Genomic DNA, 24093 nt, shown 5'->3' on the forward strand with positions numbered 1-24093 from the left:
TCAGCCAACTCAATGGCCCAAACCAATCTATAATTTCTTTTCATGGCTTTTTCTGTAGGCATTTGGTTTCTTGAGACCTTGTTCACCACCTGTACTTCATACCAGGAAATGATGATGACCCTGCATGCCACAGGTTACAAAAGTCCCATCAACCGCATCAAATATGTGAGCATTTCTGATCCATTTGAATATTTTCACCTGTAGCTATGTCTACAATGAGTATTAGTTATGAAACTAACAAATAATAAATGTCCCACATAAAGCATGTAATTTTAAGAGGATTTAGTGTGGCAATTTTTGCAAAGGAATGCATATGTTATGGGGAAATCCCATGGAATAGTGTATCAATCCCAGGGCTAGCTACTTCTGAGAACCATTACCACACCTAGCACTGAAGAATGAAGAGTGAGTGGCAAGGATGTGAAGGGAGAGTTTTGGTAAATGGTTGTCTGCCAGGAGGTATGGTCCCTGTCCAAGGAAGCAATGAGCTTGTGGCAACCTTTAAGGGAAGTAACTGGGGCAAATACACTGATTTTACTTTTGTCACTACTACTATAAACCATCGGCTTAACCAATTAGGAAGACCATGAACAAATTAGCCTGTTGAATCAAGTGATGCATACATCATAGGCCCCTAGATCAAAGATGAGAGTAGAAAAGGTTGAAGAATGGAATTGGTGGGGCTAAAAGAAGATATCAAGCACAAGATATACAATCAGCATTTATGTGCAAATAGCTTAATGGAGACAGCTACACATGTAGTACATATCTTAGAGGTTTGGTTCACACATATCTTTAGTTTAATTTCTTCACACCCCAGAATGGAATAAGAACAAACATAATGCCATATTGCAGTTTCCCAGAGAATCACAAACTCCAAAATATTTTTCCAGTTTGTTAAAGGAGAATCATTTTTTCAATACCTAATTATTTAAATTGCCTTGTTAGTAATTCCCTGTCCTCTGAAATCCTGAGGGGCATAGGAATCCATAGTACTCAGGATCCAGAAACTGATATAAAAGATTCTGTGACCACAAGATTTCATTATTCAGGATGATGGTGTTACTCAAAATGTTAGGGAAGTTTCCTGCTTCAGATGGTGGAGATAGATGGAAAGTTGCATTTCATGCTGACTTTATATTAGACATTTATGTGCTAAAATTGGTTGAAAGCTAAAAAGGGCATCTTTTCAAATATCTTCATCATCATAATAGAGCAGTTTCTGAGACAGCTGAAAGGAGAAAAAGAGATGTATTATTTTTCATGCTTGTACAAAAAAGGAAGATTAATGATTAGGGAAGAAAAAGTGAGAAAAATTAAACAAAAAAAACAAGAAACCATTCCTGTGAATATCTCAGGAAGTATAGTAGCAGAAATTAAGAGGCAAAAGAAATCAAGAAATGTTCAATATTTTCATTTTTATACTTTTTGAGAAAGCAGGAAGTCACATGATATAAGATACGCATACAACTTAAGAGTTAGAGATGTGGAGTTATATACCAAGCAATACAATATAATAATACTGTCATGTATAATTACCCTAATGGTTAATGTGTCCATTTTCTCCCTTTATTAAGAAGTGGTTAAGAGTAGACAGAATATGAGGATTTGGAGGTGGTTTCCAGGTAAAAAGGAACCTTTTTCTATTCAATTCATTCCCTTACCAGCAGCCAGACTGAAGTTAAAATTTATAGATATGGCCACATTGTTTTCTCCTTATGGTAATGGCTTCCAGTTAGGTTGGTTTAAAGAGAAGTATCCTCAATATGGCTATCAGTGAGCTTTGTGATTTATGAACCACTCTTGCCCATCTAGTGGGACTTTGTTCAACTACATCTGACTTAAATGTTTCTTAATTCTTTAGAATCATCAGTCTCTTTCTCATGTGAGGACTGTGGTACATACTCTTTCTTCTGGTGGCACTCTTCTCCCATCTCTCTCCTTGCCCCTACACTGAGCTGCCATCTAGTTCAAGACTTCTCATGTTTTAAGCTCCTTTAACAATCTTTTCCTTTTGAAAGGCTTTTTGTGAAGTAGAGCAGAAAATGAATTTTATCCATTGTTATCCTGTTTAGAGGCAAAAAACTTGTAGTGATTGACTCAGTCAGATGTTTCCAATTTTGACAATATTCTTGAATTTAAATTAACTCAGTAAGTCCCACATATAACTTTCCCTGTCTAAATAAGTGAGATAGCACCAATATATAAGTTCAAACACTGAGTGTATTCACTAATATATAAGTAGTAGAGACAGTTCAGGGTAACCATTGAGGCAGTGACATTATAACCCCAAATTTTGTACTTCATGCATAGAATAATTGTAAATTCCTGCCATGGTAAAAAAGATTTGAATATGGAGATTTCAGAAAAATATTTTAGTGTACAAATGACTGATAGCAGTGGTATACATTCAATTTTGAAACTCCTTAACTATGTGAGATTATTATGGAGAAAGTAACCACATGAATAACTTAGTTGGGTTGATGTCCTGAGTGGTTGAAAACAAGTAGTGAGGGAGAAGCTGGTAAAAGTGAGTTGAAGCTAGCTTGCAAAGGACCATGGTGATGGAGGGAAAGCATTTGTATTTTGTGAGCTAATTAGTAGAGACCCCTTATTTAGGACCAATTAGAGAACTGGAATGACCTTCAGGACTCCAAGCTGCTGTTATCCAATTTCATCCAAGTCATATCCTCACTGAACATTACCATGTATATTTGAAATACAAATACATCTCACTTCCCAACAAGGCAAAACACTGTATCTCTAGTTATGAGTCAGATTTGCATTCTAGTTACAACACTGACTCTGCCTGAACTCAAAGTTAATTATTTTGGACATCAATTACTCAAAATTATTTATTGGTTTTACCCTTCTACTACTGCCATTATAGGCAGAGGGATGTCAGCTTCATACTGAGACCATCAGCTCTAATTTGATAATGATGATGATTTTACATTGATGCATTCCTCTTTGATTCTCTGGAGAGCTTTAGAGTATCAGAAATTAGACTTTTAAAAAATCATGTTTTTTCAATGCCTTGACAACAAAATGTGGGCTCTTCCTAATGTTCAACATCTACAATATCAATAAATGTCCCAACCATACATATAAATTTCAGACCATCAAAGGATATTTGAAAATAAAGCATTGTGACGATAAACATGTTGAAGTTTTTAAAGGGAGAGAAATTCAGAGGACCAGAAGGCTAGAATATTGTCTATGTCAGGAAAACAAGAGAGAAAATTATTCCCTTATAAGAGGAAAAATGGCTCACCAGCTTAGAGTACAGGCTCTTGAGGAAGAAAATTCTGGGTTCCAACACCACCAAAACTGTGTTTACTGGCTCTGTATCCTTGGATTTATTACTTAAATTTCTAAGCTTCTATTGCATACATTATAACAACAGCATCATTACAATACCTATACTGTAAGTCTTTTGTGAGGAGTAAGTGGGGTAAATATAACATTTAGAATAGTTACTATCATATATGAGTAATATACAATTTTTTTGCTATTTTGACAAATGATGGCAGGAGACATAGACCTACATTGATATTTTATACATATTAGTAAAATGACTGGCTCACAGGAATTCTCAATAACTTGAAGAAAGATGTTAACATTTTTTGAGTTCCTAACAGGTGCCAAACATTGGCTTCTGTTTTTGTATATGTTTACTTTACTCAATTACATGAGCTGTCAGGAGATACTCAATATTGAAAACATTTATATGCTTCATTTTACTCAGCTCTCTGATAAGGAAAGGGGTTGGCTCCTCTTTAACAGTTAATAATTAAAGATCCCTAGTTTTAAATCCATGCTCTGACTACCATTTCTATGGTTAGCACAAATTAAGGAGATATGGAAATATGAAAAGGAAAAACAAATAAATGGAAAGAATATGGAGGCCAAGATAAAATCCATGACATAAGTACTCTTACTAGTTGCACCACAAATTTCACTTGAAACTACTAACAACCCATATATACAAATAGTATGGTCCATGAGTTAAACTAACTAACCAAAATGTTGGGCAACATGTTGCCATTTTGATATAAACCTGGAAAAACTTTCCTCCAGCATTGCTTTTAAAAAGAATGTGTGCTCCTCTTTGACATCTTCTCTCAGGGAGCACCTGCTCTGCAAGCTGGGCTTGGTGAGTGGGCACTAGCTGTGCAAAGTCAAGGGCAGACAGAACCTGCTGAGCCCACAGGAGGAGAGGGACTTAGGTTTACACTTTGCTGGGACCAGCAGGGACTGCCTGGCTGGGCAGGACCTGGGGCTAAGTTGACCGCCTTGTTTTCTCTGGGTCTTCGATTGGAATGTGGCTGGCCCAAGTTGGTTTTGTGTTTAATGCTGTACCTATTACAAAAAGGATCTAATTTTTTTCAAGCTGTACATTTATAAAAGCAGATCAGACACTGTATATAAAAAAACCTCAAGATGGTAGAAACACTTATGAATGTGCTAATAATATTCTACTGTACTTATTCATAAGGTAGGTTTTATTACAAGACTTGCACTAGGTACTTACAAATATGCAGTATTCATTTTCAACTATAGAATCAGTGTTACTGCTTTCTAATTCAGTCCCTTAAAACCCTTTTCAACCCTTTCCCTACAGGAATTTTCCCCTGCCCCTCTCTGGGTTCCACCCCCTACCTCCTAAATAAAGGAATCAGCAAACTGCAAAAAAAAAAAGAAAAGAAAAAAATTAGTGAAATATCATGCATACTATATTTAGCAGTATTCTTATTCTTATATATGGAGACAATAAGGAAAGTTTTCTTGTGCTACATTTCTTCATCATTAGTACCTAGATTTTTAGAGTTGGCTGCGTGCCTTGTTGGATTTGAGGGGTGCTGGGAAGCTTCCTCTCCACAAAACGTCTCTCCTTCACATGATCAGACTACTTTGTTCGCCAGAATGTTTCCTAAAAAAAGTAATTTCTTCTGAGAGTGGTCATACCAAAAGAAGCTGACCCATTATTTCTCTTTCAGTACTCAAGGCTTAATGCATCTGCCAAATATAACACTCTCTCTACAATTTAGTCCTTAAATTATGAACTAATTATACATGCTAAATATCATCACATAGTGATACAAAAATGCACTTTCTCTCTTAAGGAGCTGCTATCCTTTACACTGCCTAATACAGATATATAAATATTTTAGAACCTTGAAAATATAGAACTAATTTAAGTTTTTCACACATTAGCCTACTGTAAGAACTAATATGGTCCCTATAAGATAAAAGGAAAGACAACAGTGGGTTTATGAAATGCAAATATACATCAAGTTCTTGTCAAATAGACATCTAATTCTCACTTTCACTGCAGGAAGAAAGAAAGCCTGATAAAAGGCCATTTGGGAAACCTTAGCTTTCTTCACCAAATATTATTAATAGAATAAAAAGGGTCTTATTCTCTTTCATGAAGTTGAATTACATTATGATATGATGACACTGAGAAAACTTCCTGCATTTTATCCATCTTGCAATTTACTGTCCTTTTCTTGCATGTTAATTTAACACAGTACTTATTGTCATGAACACAAGTAGTGGCTTCATATGAAATTTAGCTGGTCCTGAAATTCCCATATTAGCTCAGAATTGAAAACTCACTCATTCTACTTATTCCACAAGAATCCTCTTTTCAATAAGAATAATCTTGGGCAAACACAAGTTTGAGTACCATTTGGGATATGCAGGTAAAAGTAAAGAGGATCGTCAAGTCATGTCCTGGTGCCAGGCACCCAATTATAAGTCTCACTTATCTTTCTGTAATGAAGTATGGAGAGATTATTCACTCCAACTGTAATAGCTCCAATAAACTAAAAATGAGTGTTACTTTATGAGTATCAGTTATGAAAGTGTATAAAAATAAACTGGAATTAAAGAAAAAACAAAATGTATAAATCCACATCACAGATCCTCAAGAAATATTTGCAGTTCACAATAATAATGATAGAAAATAATCAGGAAAAAAAAGCATGGAAATTTCATACTGAAACATATTTTCACATAATGAATTTGAGAAACAGTGAATTTATTGATTAGCCCAAAGCCGTATAGATAGTACAAACTCTATCTGTACTTTAGATCAAACTCTATCTATACTTTAGATCATAAGTATGTTTACTCATTCATTTCATGGGGGTACTTATGAAGCAATTCCTCTGTGTCCACAGCTGTATGAGATAAAAGAGGAGACAAACAATGAGGCAAAATAAGAACTTAGGATACCTTTGTATTTAAAAAAGCAAGCTCAGGACAGAAGTTTTCTGCATTTATATCCAAAGACTACAAATCACTAGTTGTGGTACTACAAGCAATGTATTTGAATCCAAAAATCCCTGGTTTCTGATCTATGAAGTGGCAGAATTCTGTCTCCCTAATAAGGTTGTTGTAAAGTTTCAAGGTGATAACATATGTAAAGGGTTTCCATAGGTATTGTGCCAGTTTGAATGTATTATGTCCCCCAGAAAAAGCCATATTCTTTGATGCAGTCTTGTGGGGCAGACATAATAGTGGGGATTAAGTTGGAACATTTGGATTAGGTTGTTTGCATGGAGATGTGCCCCACCCAACTGTAGATGATAACTGATGGGATATTTCCATGGAGGTGTGGCCCCATTTAGGGTGGGCCTTGATCAGTGGAGCCATATAAATGTACTGACTCAAAGAGAAGGAACTGAGTGCAGCTGTGAGTGACGTTTTGAGGAGGAGCAAGCTTGCTAGAGAGGAACATCCTGGGAGAAAGCCATTTTGAAACCAAAACTTTGGAGCAGAGGTCAGCCAGTTGCCTTCCCAGCTAACAGAGGTTTTCCGGACACCATCAGCCATCCTCCAGTGAAGGTACCTGATTACTGATGTGTTACCTTGGACACTTTATGGCCTTAAGACTGTAACTGTGTAGCCAAATAAAACCCCTTTTTATAAAAGCCAATCCATCTCTGGTGTTTTGCATTCTGCAGCATTAGCAAACTAGAACAGGTACCAAATATAATCATCAAAAGAAAAGAAAAAGGAATAATAATTTAAATCATTAAATATAAATAAAATAAGGAAGTACAGATAGGGAGGGAGACAGAGATACAGTGCCTGTCCAAGTGAAGCTTACATCATCATGAGTGACAAAATCAAATAATTATATAAATTTATAATTATAAATTATGAAAAGTGCCATGGAGGAAGATTATAAGGTATCATCAGTTAGGCTGTATTAGAAGAGTTGATGTAATGAGAGGTTCTAGGGAAGATTTATCTGAGATAATATTTATCTTGAAGGATAATAATAGGAGCTCAATAATCACAGTAGGATGAGGGAGTGGTGCAGGTTGCAGGGAAGACAGAGAAAGCAGTCCTGCAGAGGCTATATCAAGTGCCAAGTTCCAAGATGAGAAAAATCATTGTGTATTCAAAGACATGGAACATGTATTGAGTGCATGACCCCAGACAGAAAAATAAAGCCTGCCAAAAATTAGGTAGGAATATGAAGACTGGGATGGTATAACTCAGTGAAACCTAGAGTGGTCAATGAGTGTGATTAAATGTACAAATATAAGAATCTTTTTGCATAAGGGAGCAGCAAGAAGGAATGAAGTTGTGAGGTATACAATGAAGTGGATGGACCATGAGGAGAGTATGTCAATTGAAATAAGGAAGAAATGACAGGAAAACACTATAATGTCTCACTAATATGGACTAATAATAATATGAAAACTGAGAATTTAATCTGGGAGCATAGGTTATAAGGGGAAATTTTATGTAAATGTTCCTAGATTGTAAGCTCTTACAGCAGTCACATCTATTTATGAGTTGTGACAGTTATTTCTGAATTTTGAGATTCTGAGCTGTTTGTGTGTGATGTACTCATTCCCTGGAGCTTCAAGTGTCTCTGTGGCACCTGGGACTTGGAGCCAGAGTTCAGCACTTGGGAGTGGTGGCATTGCCCCATGAATGAACTGATAATGAGGCTGAAAAGGAGATCAGACTTTGATTGGAGATATTAATGCAAGTGACTTCGTTGGGATTGGGGTAGATCAGATTAAAGATTATGTTAACTGTGTTTTAAAACTTTGGCTTCTGTGTGGGACAAAGGAAGAGATGTTTATATGGAGCAAAATCTGTATTTTCTGCAACTGTATAGTTTAACTTGTATGGTCAGTTTAATCAAGTACCATAATTACATAGAACCTTGACTAAGGAATGAGACCTTGTTGGATTGTACAAGTTAGCATGAAGCCAAACAATCCAGAATAATTTGGGCAGAGAATAATAGGTATTTGCAAAGCTCCCTTTGAGGGATTGGGGAAAACTGTGGAAATATTAAACTTCCTCAGTTGGGCAATTCCTGATATTCATGCAAGCAGTGGGGACTACAAACTCAAGAGGCCAAGACCACAATCTTGGTGCTTGGTTTTATGAAGCTTGATACCACAAAGGAGAGGCTAAGACTACTCATAATTTTCTGCAAGAGTCATGCCCAGAGAACCTTTTTTGTTCCTTAGATGTGGCCTGTCTCTCAAAGCCATCACTGTAGTTAAACTAACTCCCAGCCCCCCACCCCCTCCTACATTGGACATGACTCCCAGAGTTATGAATCTCCCTGGCAATGTGGTACATGAATGCCAGGGATGAGCCTGGACTCTGCATCATTTGATTGAGAAAGTACTGGATCAAAAGGGGGAACAGAAATGAAACAAAGTAAATTTTCAGTGGTTGAGAGATTTCAAATGGAGTTGAGAGGTCATTCTGGAGGTAACTCTTATGCATTATACAGTTATCCCTTTTTAGCTTTCAGTTTGTTAGAATAGTTAGAAGGAAATATCTGAAATTGTTGAACTGCAATCCAGTATCCTTGATTATTGAAAGTGATTGCATAATCATATGGCTTATATGTGTGGCCATGTGATTGTGAAAACCTTTGGCTCACACTCCTTTTACCCAGTGTATGGACAAATGAGTATAAAAATGGTGACAAAAAGTAAATTAATACTATAGGGGAGGGAGGGCATGGGATGTTTTGGGTGTTCTTTTTACTTTTATTTTTATTCTTATTTTTATTTTTTGGAGTAATGAAAATGTTCAAATATTGATTGTGGTGATGAATGCACAACCATATGATGATACTATGAACAAATATTTTACAAATTGGATGATTGTATGGTATGTGAATATATTTCAATTTAAAAAATAAGTGCACTTAGAAAAAACATTGGCCAGTGAAGCGGGCAGGACTAGACAACACCAGGACTGGGTAGCACATGTAAGAGATTTTAGAGTATAGCCTGAGTGGTATAGGTAGCCACTGAAGTTTTATAATAGGAGGCATGGTGTGGTTGAAAGCAGATTACTCAATAAATGTCTGCAAGGTATCCAAGGAAAGTTCTCAGGAACATGGACAGAAGGTACCTTTGCTTATGGTGCTTCCATAAAGGGAACTGAACACCTTCTCAATCACCTGGTTCTGGGGCTGTAAAATGACTCAGAGCAGAGAATTTTATGGTGATACCCTACTAGGATCACTTGAGCTAGTTTTCAGGCAAATTAAATGGAAAGTTTCTCTATAACAAGAAAAATTGCATATGGGTTAGTTTCCCATCTGAGGCAGGTTAGACATAGGAAAAAAAAAATCCTGCACTCTCTGAGACACCTTTGAACTTAGTACAGGGTGGGGTGTGGGCATCTGGAGAGAATAGTCAGGCTCAGGAAACTTGAGGAGGTTGAACAAAGTAAGATACAAGTAAGATACATTGTTCAACCACATGGCAGGGAACAATCACAGTTGCCCATATAAAATCCTTGGTCTGAATGTTTATTAAGTCTATTACAAAAGGTTACTTACAAACCTAGGGTGGCATGTTTACTAACTGATCAAAAGAATACACAGACAACCAATCACAATAGCCTACTTCCACTACCTAATTTGAATGATTACTCACCAAACACAATGTGCCAAGTGTCCCCCCTTTGTTTCATTTGATAAAAAGTCCTTGTACCAGACACTGTGCAGCCATTCTCTATCTTCAGCATGCCCTGTGTGAAACAAGCACTATTCCTAAAAAGGAATAAGCGCTCATCCAATAGTGGAGAAGAAAAGAATTTATTCACCATCTTGCAAGAACAGGCATTCAACCAAAATGTGGGGGGTTGGCACCCAGAATAAAAGACCTAGCACTGTTTATTGCATACCCCTAACTGGCAAGTCCCTCCCCTGTTTCTCCAGTGGTTGGATACTTCAGAGGTTACATTCTATTCGACAGGCCTAACTAGCCCACAGAAATTTGAGGCATGTAGCCCAAGCAAATTGGTAACATTTGAAAAAAGTCTCCCATGTTAACTTAAAACATTTGAAACAAGGAACATTTGAAACAAGTCTCCACCCCTCTTTCCTTTGTTCTTTAACTACAGAGCCAGTCTGAGCTAGTTTGGTAACAATTTATGAAGCTATTTTAGGAGGCTTTATCCCCCAGTCTCCATCTTACAAGGATAGTGGGTGGATAAACAGGAGGACTGGCAACCAATTACAGCTTCACTTCTTTACCCTCTGCCATCCCCCCAAGCTGCTCCCACTCTGTGTGAAAGCTAAACTTAATTTAATTCTCACAACCCCCCCACCTTTTTCTTTTAAACTCTTTTTAGCTTTCACATTTCAGTTTCTCAAACTTCTGAAGAGCTTTCTCACATTCCTCATCATAAACATCCTCCTCCTTAGGGGGTACAAACTGTTTTGCATGTATTGAACTGACATCTGTTTGGTTAGTGCCATTTCAGTAAGTCTTTGAGTCAATCCTTATATGCATGGGATGATGTAGCACCCAACTGTTGTGAGTACTTCAGCTACAATGATAAGAGAGTTTAAGATGGACAATGTCACCCCTTTCCACTTTCCAAACCAGCTTTCTAACACCCAGTGAGGGGGTTATTAACACCTGAGTTCTCTGCTAATTCCTCAGATGAGGCTGTTAGACCTTGCAAAGCTTTGGTGATGTTCCATCAGGTGCTGTATTATTTGGGGATGAATACACAACTATCTCCAATTATTACATAAAAGACTCCTTTTTTAGTGAGCATGATGTCTAAGGCTATTCTATTTTCCCAGGCCACTTGGCTAGTAGCATCTCGCTGCTCTGCAATACCCTTAACTGCATCCTTGATAAAACTGACAAATCTTTGTTACTTATATGTAATTAATCCAGTCTATATTCTTATTAATCATGACCCACCAGAACAAAAATACTCAAACCCTGCAACTACCTGATTTCTAGACTTAAATTCATCTGGGATTCTCTGTGGAACTTCTATACTGTCTAAATAGATTTGGTCATCAAAAGAACAAGTTAAGTTTCTTTTTTTCCTTTTTCTCTTGTGTTTTCACTTCCTCTCCTTTCTAAAATGCCAGGGTGGATGGGATGGCCAATTGAATCAGAGCACAGGTCCCTTCCCACTTGTTAGGTAACACTGGCTGGAGGCTGCCCTTTCTGCAGTACCACCAAAGGTCTGTTTGGGGTATGATCAAACTGGAGAAACTGCCAGTACTATCCTCATTCACATCCCACACTTGGGTACATGAGGCCATGGTCCCAAGGTCCTGGAGCCCCTCACCCCATCTAGAGAGACAGGAAGAGTGGTTTCCTGGACCAAGGTGAGGAGCTAGCCTGGCCTTGGGGTTTCCTCTCCTGATTGGAGGAAAAAGGGAGGACAAAGTACTACAATTTTCACCAGGAGTAGTATTCCAGAAAAGGAGTACCACACACTTGGACTCCTACCCATGCTGTTCCATACCAAAGGGAAAGGGCACGATCTGAGCAGTGGGTCACCCCATTACACAAGCATAGCAGTTACTTTTGTTTAGGCTCTGTACTGTGTATTTAACCCATTCTAACTAGGCATTTGTATCCCCATATCCTGTTTCTATTTCTATGGTTTGCTTTAAGTTTTCTGCTTTGATTATTCTAAATATCTTGCCCCCTTAATTATTACTGAAGGGCTAACTGGAGAGAACATTGTTAATGACAAGTTTAATAGAGGGGAAAGGACTCATAGATGGAATCTCCCCCAAAGATCTCTACCAGTAACCTGCACCCCTATGCCATATACCCCATCAACTCCCCCACTGCTAGTGGGTCATTTATCAGCTCCTTTAATAGTTATTAACACTGACTTGCATTGAAGATTCCTGCAATCTGGTGGGGTGTTACCTTTATACAAGGTTATTTTATCCTTTAATTTCCAGTGGGTTGGGAGGCTCCAACTCCTATCTATGGTCCATCCTTTGTATTGGGTAGTTCACCATACATCAGCCCAAGAGAGGCAAGGGGAGACTCAGCTGAAAACATTCCTTACCAACTCTGGGTTTAGATATTTATCCTTCTCACTCAGCTACCACTGGTACTTCAAATTCCCACAGTCCATTATCTGACATGTGTCAAACTGCACTGTTTGAAACTTTAAGACTTCAGTTATATTGATTAGCAGTTTGACAGGACTTATTGCAATCTGCACTGGGAACATTATGGCTAGCATAATTATCCCCAATCCTAGTCTGAGCTTTAAGCTGCCCATTGTTCCATTTTCTAAAGCACCTGACTAAGTGGTATGGAGACACAGGGGTAGACACCCCCTTCCCCTTTTCCTAGATTCCCTTCCAGCTATTGTCTTTTTAGAGTGACCCTTAAGGTATCTGAGGTTGGAGTTATTTTCCAAGATCTGGGTGGAGTTGCTGCATACTTATCATCCAGTTCAGATACGGGTCCCTTTACTTAGATATAGTGAGTCCAGCATTCCTCTGCCATCCAGACTGCTGTTTCAGTTGTTAACAAGACTTGAAAAACTCCCTTCCAGGCTGGTTGAAGTCTGGACTCCTTCCACATCTTGATCAGGACCCAGCTGCCAGGTTGGTGTGGATGGACAGCAAATTCAAGAGGCAGAATCTGGGCCAATAAACCAAAATGCCTGAGGGATGACAGAGTAGGAGACAAAGCCAGTACATAATTTTTAAGGAAGAGGGCCTTTGATTCTAATGAAGGAAGATCTCTAGTCTTAGCTGCCTAGCCTGGGAACATCTCAGTATAATCAACTTTAATACTCTGAAAAGGCCTGAGCCTTGGTTCCTTTCCCCTGTGTACTTGTTTCCTTAGGACTTTTGTATTAACCCTTTGGCAAATTATGCATCATTCATATATTTGTTTAGCTACAATATAAAGTCCCACACATCCAAAATGCTTAAGAACCAGATCACACATGGCCTGTAATCCCCAATGCTTCATCTGGTGTAAAACTAACACCTTCCTCAGGTACAGACACCCCTGAACTCATTTACATGAAGTACAGCAAGAACTTACCAACATTTAAGGCTATTTACTGGTAAAAAGAATGGAGCAATTAGACTAAAGGACAATAATAATTCAAAAAAACCCAGGATTGATGAACAAAAAGGCTCACCATTCCCAACACCCACTTAAAATCCAGTCTTCAGTACACCCAGTTCAGTGAAGCCTCAATATACTTGATTCACATATATGTACACCTTGAACACACACACAAGGTTTGCTGCCAGATGAGTAATAACCCACTTTTTATGGGAAGGTGGACAAACCTTGGTGTGTGGCATTTGGCAATATTCATGGTATCTCTATTCCCACCAGAGCCAATTTCAAGCTCACAACCTGACATCACCAAATGCAGAGCTGGGAAGAGATATGCACCACTCACTGTCCTGGGTTTGATTCAGTTTCAGTGAACCTCAACCCCTTTTACAGGAAAATGTGCACACAACCCACTTGCAGTCTCAATATGAACCTTTTGCTTTTGCCCAAAATATATCAGGAAAACTATACTATGAATCACAAGAACACACATCCCCTTATATATTTGGAACACAGACAGACACATACAACTTACACATACTCAAACCACTTCTACCTAAGGGAAAATGCTGCACACAGTAAAATTCATATATACACACCCACAACCATACAAAACCACACATTATGCCCATTTACAAGCATGTACAGCCAGTCTCTTCCACACCTTCAAGAAAAGATTTGTCTCATTCTCCAAACTGTTGTGAACCTGCACACAATTGCCCAGCTTTAGAATGCACGCAAACTAGTATATGCTACAAAGTCACAAAGAAGTATCTCCAGTCTATCACAGATGAGTACACTGGAAATTTCTGCCAAGTCCCAAACCATACACTGACGAACTCCCACAGCTTTAAAGACTCCTACATAATTGTATCACATGCTTTTATTATATACAAATACAATTATCCCACAACCCTGTGTAAACACACAACCCAAACTTCCATTACATACATGAATCTTCAACACCCAGAATGCATACACTAAAATATGAAAATGTATCCACCAATACCTATCCAGCCCCACATCACTTAATTATATAGTTAGAGAATCACACAAACCCCATTACACAGAATCCTTAAATCTGAACATATATGACACCCCACCAACCCAGAAATTTCCTTAGTTCCCTTTTCATCTGGGGAAGAGGTAAGCCAACCATGGCCTGAATTCCCTCTGTACCAATTCCCCCTCATTCTTTCTAACTGGCCCTGACTACTTCACTATCTCACCTCTGTCCATCTCCTCCCTGCCTCATCCCTAATCTCTCTTTGACCATGGGGCCCACTGTGCTCATTATGACCTTGGTTTTCTGCTTCTGTGTTTCCTTCTCCCGTCTCACAAACACTTTCTGAGATTCTCTCAATAACTCCTTCAATGGCTTATCCAGCCAGCCAGCCATTTTCTGGATCTTTTTCTGAATATCAGGCCAAGATCCCTTTACATAGCTGATGTTTAGCTTTCCCTGGTGCACAGGATCATCAGGGTCCATTCCTGAGTATCTCTTCTCCTGATCTCTCAACCTTTGCTGGTAGGCTGAGGTCTCATTTTTTTCCTGATTTACCTCAAAGGCCTTACTTAGGTTCAGGGATTTGGGTATGGCCAATTTTATTCCCAGTATAACTGGTTCTGTAAGATCTTTCATGTGTGTTCTATCCCCCTGATCATTATTATTCCATTTGGGGCCTAAATTGGGGAACTTTTGCTGTGCTGCCATTACCCCTTGTCCAGGCGGGTGCTGCCTCTCCCATTCTCTCATAGCTGCCCTCCTTACCATTGCCCCCTCTTCTCCCATAAAGAGGGTATTCAGTATGAACATAAGTTCTGACCTGGTATATAAACTGGGGCCTAAGAAGTGATCTAATTGTTTGGCTAGCCCTGCTGGGTCTTCCATTAATGATTTCATTTCCCTCTTCAATTTCCTTACTTCTCTACTCATCAATGGGACACTTGCATAAAAAATTTCTCCTGGTCCAATAGGTACTTCTCTGAGAGGGACAAAGACTCAGCAGGTTTATATGCTCTCCCACTCCCTTCTTCAGGAGCCTCCAGAAAAAGAAACCTCTGGATATTTTTTACACTGTTCCAATCCTCTTCTTAACTATTGGTGGTTTGTAACCAGTGGAGCAGTAGGCACTGATTGGCTCTCCAATTGCCCCTCTGATTGCCTGGGGACTTGTACTAGTTCCATTGAGTCTCTAGAGTTCAACAGTTCCTGCTCCAATGGGGGAGGGGAAATATAGGGCAGGGAAATACTTAACAAAGCTTTCCAGGTTTTAGTTTCTAAAGATTCAGTCTCTGAATCTGGGTTTTTAACATTCATGGGATAAAATCTGATCTCCTTTCCCTGCAGCCAGTACATGGCGTAGTCAGATTCCTCCTTGGAAAATGGTTTCTTTTCATTAACATAATGCACAAGGTCACCAGGAAGCCATTCCTCATCTGCCCTGTATTTTGGCCAGAATATATTGGGTAGCAAAGTGCTTTCTTTTGTCCAAATGTAACAACAATATTTAATCATTCTTTTTTTATCCTTCCCCTTGGTCCAATCACTTTTGCCCCAATGTTTGAACAACCTCCCCAATAGACATCCAGAGGAATGTTCCCCAGGGACCCCACAGGTACCCCCTTTCCTTTTATCCCCAGCCAGCTGACTGCCTCTGTTCCCCATTTTGAGTTTTGTTCAGGCATCTTTCCTTCAAGAAAAGCCTCAGGCTCATCAGAATGTCCCAACCACCAAGGCAATATTTAATAGTCCTTTTTTTCTTACCTTGGTCTGTGCACAGAGTTACCTGGTTGCTGCAAGACATGTTTTCAGTCCTTTTCTTGTCCACAGTCAGCAGACCTAAGTGTCTCACCAGCACTCAGATGCATGGCCCCTGGCAATGGAGTCCTAGACCACTCAAACAGCAGGGCTCACCTTCCCTTCTTCTGTCCTGGGGGTCCTCCTCAATGCTTTGGGTCCCAGATGAGCCCCAAAGTAATTGTGAGAAACAAGCACTGTTCCAAAAAGGAATAAACACCTACCCTATTGAAGAGAAGAAAAGAATTTATTCACAATCTTACAAGAATGGGCGTGCAATCAAAATGTGGGGGTGTGGCATGCAGAACAATAGACCCAGCACTATTTATTCCCTATGTCTAATCTGCAAGTCCCTCCCCTGATTGTCCAGTGGCTGGATGCTTCAGAGGTTACATTCTATCTGACAGACCTAACTAGCCCATGCAAATTTGAGACGGGCAGCCAGAGCAAATTGGAAGCATTTGAAAAAAGTCTTCCTTGTGAACCTGAAACATTTGAAACAAGGAACATTTGAATCAAGTCTCCACCCTTCTTTGTTTTGTTCTTTAACTGAAGAGCCAGTCTGAGCTAGTTTGGTAACAACATATGAATCTATTTTAGGAGACTTTACCCCCAAGACTCCACCTTGCAAGGATAGTGGGTGGATAAACAGAAGGACTGGCCACTGATTACAGCTTGGCTTCTTGACCCTCTGCCATCCCCCAAGCTGCCCCCACCCTATGTAAAAGCTAAACTTAATTTAATTCTCACGTGTTCCATGTTCACCCCTTAGAGTGTGTACTTTCACTTTCTTCAATATGCTTTTCTCACTTGCTTGTACCAATATCTCATCTTTGATATCTTTCTTGCAATGAGATAGGGAGCCTGGAACAGAGCTCCAGTGACATTTCCCTCCATGAGAATGCAGTTCTGGTAACATATCTATTTAATCCATTAGGATCCACATGATCACAAACCCATTCTCACAGATGTCTGCACTCACATAAACATAAACACACACACACACACACACAGACAAACATGTTTACTTTCATTACTACTATGACATAATGGTTTATGTTGGTAATTGTTTCCTTATCTTGGGAGTGACACCCTGCCCCTGCAACCTGACTTTACCTCTCTAGGAATCCAATTCCACTGCAGCTTCTCATCATCTCTCATGTACTCTTGGTACCCATGGCACAGCTTTACAGGGTTGCTCATGGCCCCACCATTGATGCAGTTTTTTAATGCCTTGGAGAAATTAGATTCCCTGAAGCCTTTGGAGAAACAAGATGAGGGGTGTGATAGCTGAGATTTTGGACTGGCAGAGCACATTACACATAACACAACACTCGCAATATCTTGATCATCCTGAACTTTACACCTCCCAATTGCGGTTAAGGAAAGTCTTTCAGCTAGTGAAGTCCCTTATTGCCTAAGAAGGTGAGAAAGAACTAAATTTTTATGACAAGACAGGTCATGGAGAATTCAGTTTCAAAGTTTTCAGACTTGTGTTTCATTACCCCAATACCCCCATCTCCTAGACATCAGATTCTCACTCCTTTCTAGTTGGTACACTTAGCTTTCTATTACCAAGGTCAACTGTTTACTTAGACCCCAATTCTACCATTGTAACAATCAGGCATAGCCTTCAGCCTTAACAATACCTTCTCTAGGATACTGGAGATGAAAGATTCCTTCTAAGGTGCAGTTTAGGCTACTGGCTGCCTGCTTGTGTTTGCAAGTGGATATATACAGATTTTGATATCAGCTGATTAAATGGCCAACACAGATTTATAACTTCATTTTCATCACTCTTGCTGTAGGCATTTGGTTTCTCAATGCCTTGTTCACATCCTGTACCTCATGCCAGGAAACCATGATGGCCCTGGATGCCATAGGCTACCAGAGTCCCATTCCTCCCATCCCCAGCAAGGTGCCCATCTATCCATTCATCATATATGTGAGCATTTCTGAACTCTTTGAATATTTGTCACCAAGAGCTACATCTAGGGTCAATAAGAGTTATCAATTTAATAAATAACAGATGTCCCACATAGCATGTGTAAATTTAAGAGGATTTAATAAGGAAACTTATGCAAAGGAGTGCATATGTTATGGGGAATGACAAGAAAGACTCTAATAATCTCAGGACTAGTCCTTTCTGAGAAGCATTACCATCCTTAGCAATGAAGAAAGAAGAGTAAGTGGTAAAGGGGATGGGGGGAGAGTTTTGGAAAAGGGTTGTCTGGCAGGAGCTATGTTCTCTTCCAAGGATGCAATGAGCTTGTGGCAACCTTGAAGGGCAGAAACAGGGAACAAACATTCCAACCTCACTTTTTTTCACTGCCACTCAACATTGGTAAACCCATTAAGAAGGCCTTGAACAAATCAGTCCATTAGGAGAGGTAATACATACACCCTGACCCTCTAGAGCAAAGAGGAGGCAAGAAAAGGGTAGAAAAGGAATTGGAGGGGCACATGGGAGATATCAAGCATAAGACAGACAGTTAAAATTTATGTGCAAATACTTTAATAGAGAGAGATAAATATTTAGTGCATATCTTATAGGTTTAGTTTACAGACATCTTTAGTTTAACATCTTCACAATCAAAAATGGAACAGGAAGAAAAATAGTGACTGATTACAGTTTTCACAGGGAGTCACTGTCTCCAAAATTGTTTTCCATATTTTATTAACATACCCTGATTTTTCAACACCCGTTTTTTTACATTGTCTTCTTAAACATTCTGCAAGCTGTGAAATCCTGAGGGATTGTGGGAATCTACAACCCTTGGGATCCAGAAATTGATGTGAAAGATTATATGAGCAACAGATTTCATTACTTAGGATGACAGTGTTACCCAAAATTTTTGGGAAATTGCCTAGTTCAGATGGTAGAGGTAGAAGGAAAATTCTATTTCATGCTGACAACCTTACATTAGACATTGACATGCTAAGTTATGTTAAGTGGTAAAAAAGAGCCTCTTTTCAAATATCACCACGGTCTACTAGAGCAGTATCTAACACAGCTCAGAGGAAGTGAGGAAAGTGTTATTTTTCATGTGTGTGCAAAAAAGGAAAATTAATAATTCAGGAAGAAAAAGGGAGAAAAAGTAAACAACTTAAAAACAAGCTTCAATAACTATTTAATAAAAGAAACCACCCTTGTGAATATCTAAAGAGCAATAGAGGTAGCAAGTGAAGTACCAGAGGCTAAGAGAAAAAAGACATCAAGAAATGCATAATATTTCCATTTTGAAATATTTTGGGAAAACAGGAAAACTCCTGGGATAAGACATCCAGACATTAGAAGAACTAGAAGGGAAAATGTCAGCTGATTTGCACAAACTGTCATGTTACCATAGTCCTCTAGTTATGATTAACAAACAAAGAAATCTGCTATTCCATCCCCTCTCTCAAATTATGCATGTAGGTGGATTTCAGAAGAGCCAAGGAAATCTGCACACTATATTGATTTTTTGTCCAAAGTTACTGGTGAGAGTTTTTTTCTGCTACTAAGCAGAATTGTATTTCTTTCCTGAGAGACCCAAAAGAGCCTGGAAGCCAGTCAAAGTTAATTATCATTTCTAAAGTAATGGAGATCAAACCAGAGCATTTAAGGGCAGAGGGAATGAAAGGGAAGGAGCAGAATCCTGGGCTCCATGATGGAGGATGAAGTCACTGAAAGGGCTCTGGGCCAATATAATGGTGATGGGCTAGAGAGTAAAGACACAGGAATGGAGAAGAGTATACATACCAAGGGATAGCGTAGCAATATAGGGTACCAGTTGAACTCATTGCAATGTTTTAAATGAAATAGCAATACTACTTTACTACTGTGTGACATCGTTAATTATCTTTGAAAGATATGTTTTAATGTCAAACAAGGAACTAAAACTTTATGTACAGTATAGCCTTTAAATGTTCCTATAACATGAAGAAATCATTATTATGCCCATAAATATATGAGACAACTGAGGCTTAGGGAAATTAAAATAGATTTCCAGTGTCATAGCATTGGAGAATTTTGGCAAGAGGATTCAAACCAAGACCAGTTTCAGCTCATCTTTTTAAAAGAATACTTTGTGCAACACAACTTTACATTTTTAGCTCCTTGAATATTTACAGCATTGCAGTATAGGTAAGATTGCTGTAAAACATAATAATCATACAAATATAAAATAATAAAACAATGATAATTACTTCCACATTTCTCAGTAATGATGGGCAAACAGAAGCACTAGGACTGCTTGAAGGAAAGCAGATTCCTGGACATCAGCCAAAACATACTAATCTAGAATTGATGGGTTGGGATCAAGTTGGTTCTAATAAGCTGTAAATTTAAGGACCACTTGTAGCTTGACTAAATACCACCTTCCAGTCACTGGACTTAGATCTTGCACAGGTTTTCTCCATGAAGCTTTAAAACAAACAATTGGAGGAGAAATATTCTGTTTGACATGTGAAGAAACTCTCTAACGCTTTATTCAATGCCCAGATTCAGTAACAAATGTAAATTGCACTTGAACCCATGTTATTTGCCTGGAGCTCAACCGCATTTTCTGTGTTACCCCAGCTCTCTCCAGATGGAGAAGTTAGCTCTGATTTCTAAGACAAATTTCCTATCCATCAACACTTGGAATGCCAGACTAGCTATTGCTATATGAAAACCACATTCTTCATCAACCCACTCTATTTGGGAAAACAAATGACCTGTTACTTGGTCAGACAGACAATTTTGTGGGCAAGTATCTTTGTTCCTTTTTAAACCTGGCTGTAAAGAACACAAATAGCCAGGGACTACTTGTGCCAGGAAAGAAACTCAGACTACCAAACAATTGTGGGGATTTTAGGGTAACATGACTTCATTAGAAGCCACCAAGAAACAAATTCTGAGGGCTTGCTACTTTCAGACAGGGTCATCCATCTATTCATTTATTAACTCATCCAGCAAATATTTATTGTGTTCTATTCTACTCCAGGTAATACTCCAAGCACAGGATATGTAGGGATGAATGAAACAGACAAAAATTCCTGCCCTTGTGAAGTTTATGTCTCATGGGGTTTACATCTTAATGAGCTTACTAGTACTAGTTTGCATCCAAGTATCTCTCCTTGATGGTTCTGATCAAAGTAGACATGAAAAGGTGGCTGGAGCATGATGTCGTAACAGGTGATGGGAACACTCGGGGATTTCCTCCAGTTGTCTGCTGTTCTTTGACTCATTCCTGGAAGACTCCCATGAAGAGTTAATTACACAGGAAAATGCAAAGCTCAGGAAAAGAGGTTCTTAACTAATTGATAAATGCCCTGAAGGAATATTTTTGAAGTATGTGCTGTGATTTTTGATCATTTCAAAGACTAGGGCTCTACTAGACATTCAACATTTAGATCAAAAGGATAATACTTGCTCTCACAAACATTGCGGACTGGCAGTTTGATGTGCCAAGCCCTCTGTCACAGTGCTTGCCCTTATGAAGCTTGTTACTGCCAAGGAGAGGGTAAACCTGCTTATAAGTGTGCCTAGGGGTCTCTCCCTGAGTACCTGTTTGTTGCGAAGATGTGGCCCTCTCTCTCTAGCTAAGCCAACTCAGTGGGTAAACTCACTGCCCACTCCCCACATGGGATCTGACTCCCAGGGGTGTAAATCCCTGTGGTAGAGAGCTCAACCCATCAAATCAGACCCTGGTTATCTTAATCCAGATTGATTCCCAACTGCACATACCCATGTACTTTTTCATTGGCAATCTGTCTTTCCTGGATTTGTGGTACACATCAGTGTATACCCCAGTAATCCTGTCAATTTATAGGGATTTGGAGCTGAAAAGGTATTCCTTCATAGACAGTTCCACCTTGTGACTTTGAAGATGAGGATGCCAAAGCCCAGGAGAGGGGCCAGGAGTGACCTGTACAGTGTCCCACAGGAAGTGGGGGGCAGCACTGACTGAGAAGCCAAAGACTAATGACAAATCTATGATGTTGTAGAACCTGTAATGGGAACATGATACTACTAATATGAAAATAAAAAGTTATTCATTTATACAAAGTGTTTCTGAATGCAATATGATTATTTGTATTTTTTACTCTTATTTTCACTTTTTCTGGTATAAGGAAAATGTTCAAAAAATAGATTGGGTGATGAATGCACAGGGCAGCCACTTTGTCTCTCTCAAGGGAATAGATGGAGCTTGGCTTTGAATACCTGAAGAGCAAGGACCCATAGAAGAACATAACTGAGATCAGGTGTGAAGCACAGGTGGAGAAGGCCTTGCACCTTCCAGAGGCAGAACGGATCCTCAGGATAGCCAGGAGGATGCTGAAGTAGGAAATCAAGATGGCAAGTATGCTGGAGAGGACTGTGAAGCCCACCACACCCAGAAGGACTTTTTCATAGACCCAGGTGTCTGTGCAGGACATTTTAACCACTGGTGCTGCATCACAGAAGAAATGGTCAATGATATTTTTACCATAGAAACTCAGGTGGAAAGTGTTGGCGGTATGGGCTATGGCATTTATGAAACCTCCTATGTAGGCCCCAGCAATGAGGCCAGTTCAGAGAGACCTGGTCATGGTACCTGAATAGACTAATGGGCTACAAATTTCCACGTGGTGGTCACAAGCCATGGCTACTAGGACATAGTACTCGGCAGGCTACAACACAGGAAAAGAAGAACTGGGCCCCACATCCAACCAAGGACATACGTTTCACTCCTGAGACACAAATTGACAGGATTACTGGGTATACACTGATGTGTACCACAAATCCAGGAAAGACAGATTGCCAATGAAAAAGTACATGGGTGTGTGCAGCTCGGAATCAATCCAGATTAAGATAACCAGGGTCTGGTTTGATGGGTTGAGCTCTCTACCACAGGACTTGCCCTTGGGAAGACTGTTGCTGCAAAGGAGAGATTAGGCCTCCCTATAATTGTGCCTAAGAGCCTCCTCCTGAATGCCTCTTTGTTGCTCAGATGTGGCCCTCTCTCTCTACCTAAGCCAACTTGAAAGATGAAATCACTGCCCTCCCCTCTATGTGGGATCAGACACCCAGGGGAGTGAATCTCCCTGGCAACATGGAATATGACTCCCGGGGAGGAATGTAGATCTGACATTGTGATATGGAGAACATCTTCTTGACCAAAAGAGGGATGTGAAAGGAAATGAAATAAGCTTCAGTGGCAGAGAGATTCCAAAAGGAGCCGAGAGTTCACTCTGGTGGGCACTCTTATGCACAATTTAGACAACCCTTTTTAGGTTCTAAAGAATTGGGGTAGCTGGTGGTGGATACCTGAAACTATCAAACTATAACCCAGAACCCATGAATCTCAAAGACATTTGTATAAAAATGTAGCTTATGAGGGGTGACAATGGGATTGGGAAAGCCATAAGGACCACACTCCACTTTGTCTAGTTTATGGATGGATGAGTAGAAAAATAGGGGAACGAAACAAACAGACAAAGGTACCCAGTGTTCTTTTTTACTTCAATTGCTCTTTTTCACTCTAATTATTATTCTTGTTATTTTTGTGTGTGTGCTAATGAAGGTGTCAGGGATTGATTTAGGTGATGAATGTACAACTATGTAATGGTACTGTGAACAATCGAAAGTACGATTTGTTTTGTATGACTGCGTGGTATGTGAATATATCTCAATAAAATGAAGATAAAAAAAAAACTTTATGAAGATGAAAAAAAAAAAAAAAAAAAAAAGAATTGGGGTAGCTGGTGGTAGATACCTGAAACTATCAAAGTACAACCCAGAACCCATGAATCTCAAAGACAGTTGTATAAAAATGTAGCTTATGAGGGGTGACAATGGGATTGGGAAAGCCATAAGGACCACACTCCCCTTTGTCTAGTTTATGGATGGATGAGTAGAAAAATAGGGGAAGGAAATAAACAAACAAACAAACAGACAGACAAAGGTACCCACTGTTC

The 24093-nt window shown here is 39.3% G+C and overlaps 1 pseudogene; it reads right to left on the bottom strand.

Moving 5' to 3' along the window:
- Positions 1-1189: 1189 nt before the first annotated feature.
- On the bottom strand, positions 1190-22953 carry LOC119536784 (annotated as a pseudogene).
- Positions 22954-24093: the final 1140 nt, after the last annotated feature.

The sequence above is a fragment of the Choloepus didactylus genome, chromosome 6, assembly GCF_015220235.1.
Source record: "Choloepus didactylus isolate mChoDid1 chromosome 6, mChoDid1.pri, whole genome shotgun sequence".
Classification (NCBI taxonomy): Eukaryota; Metazoa; Chordata; class Mammalia; order Pilosa; family Megalonychidae; genus Choloepus; species Choloepus didactylus.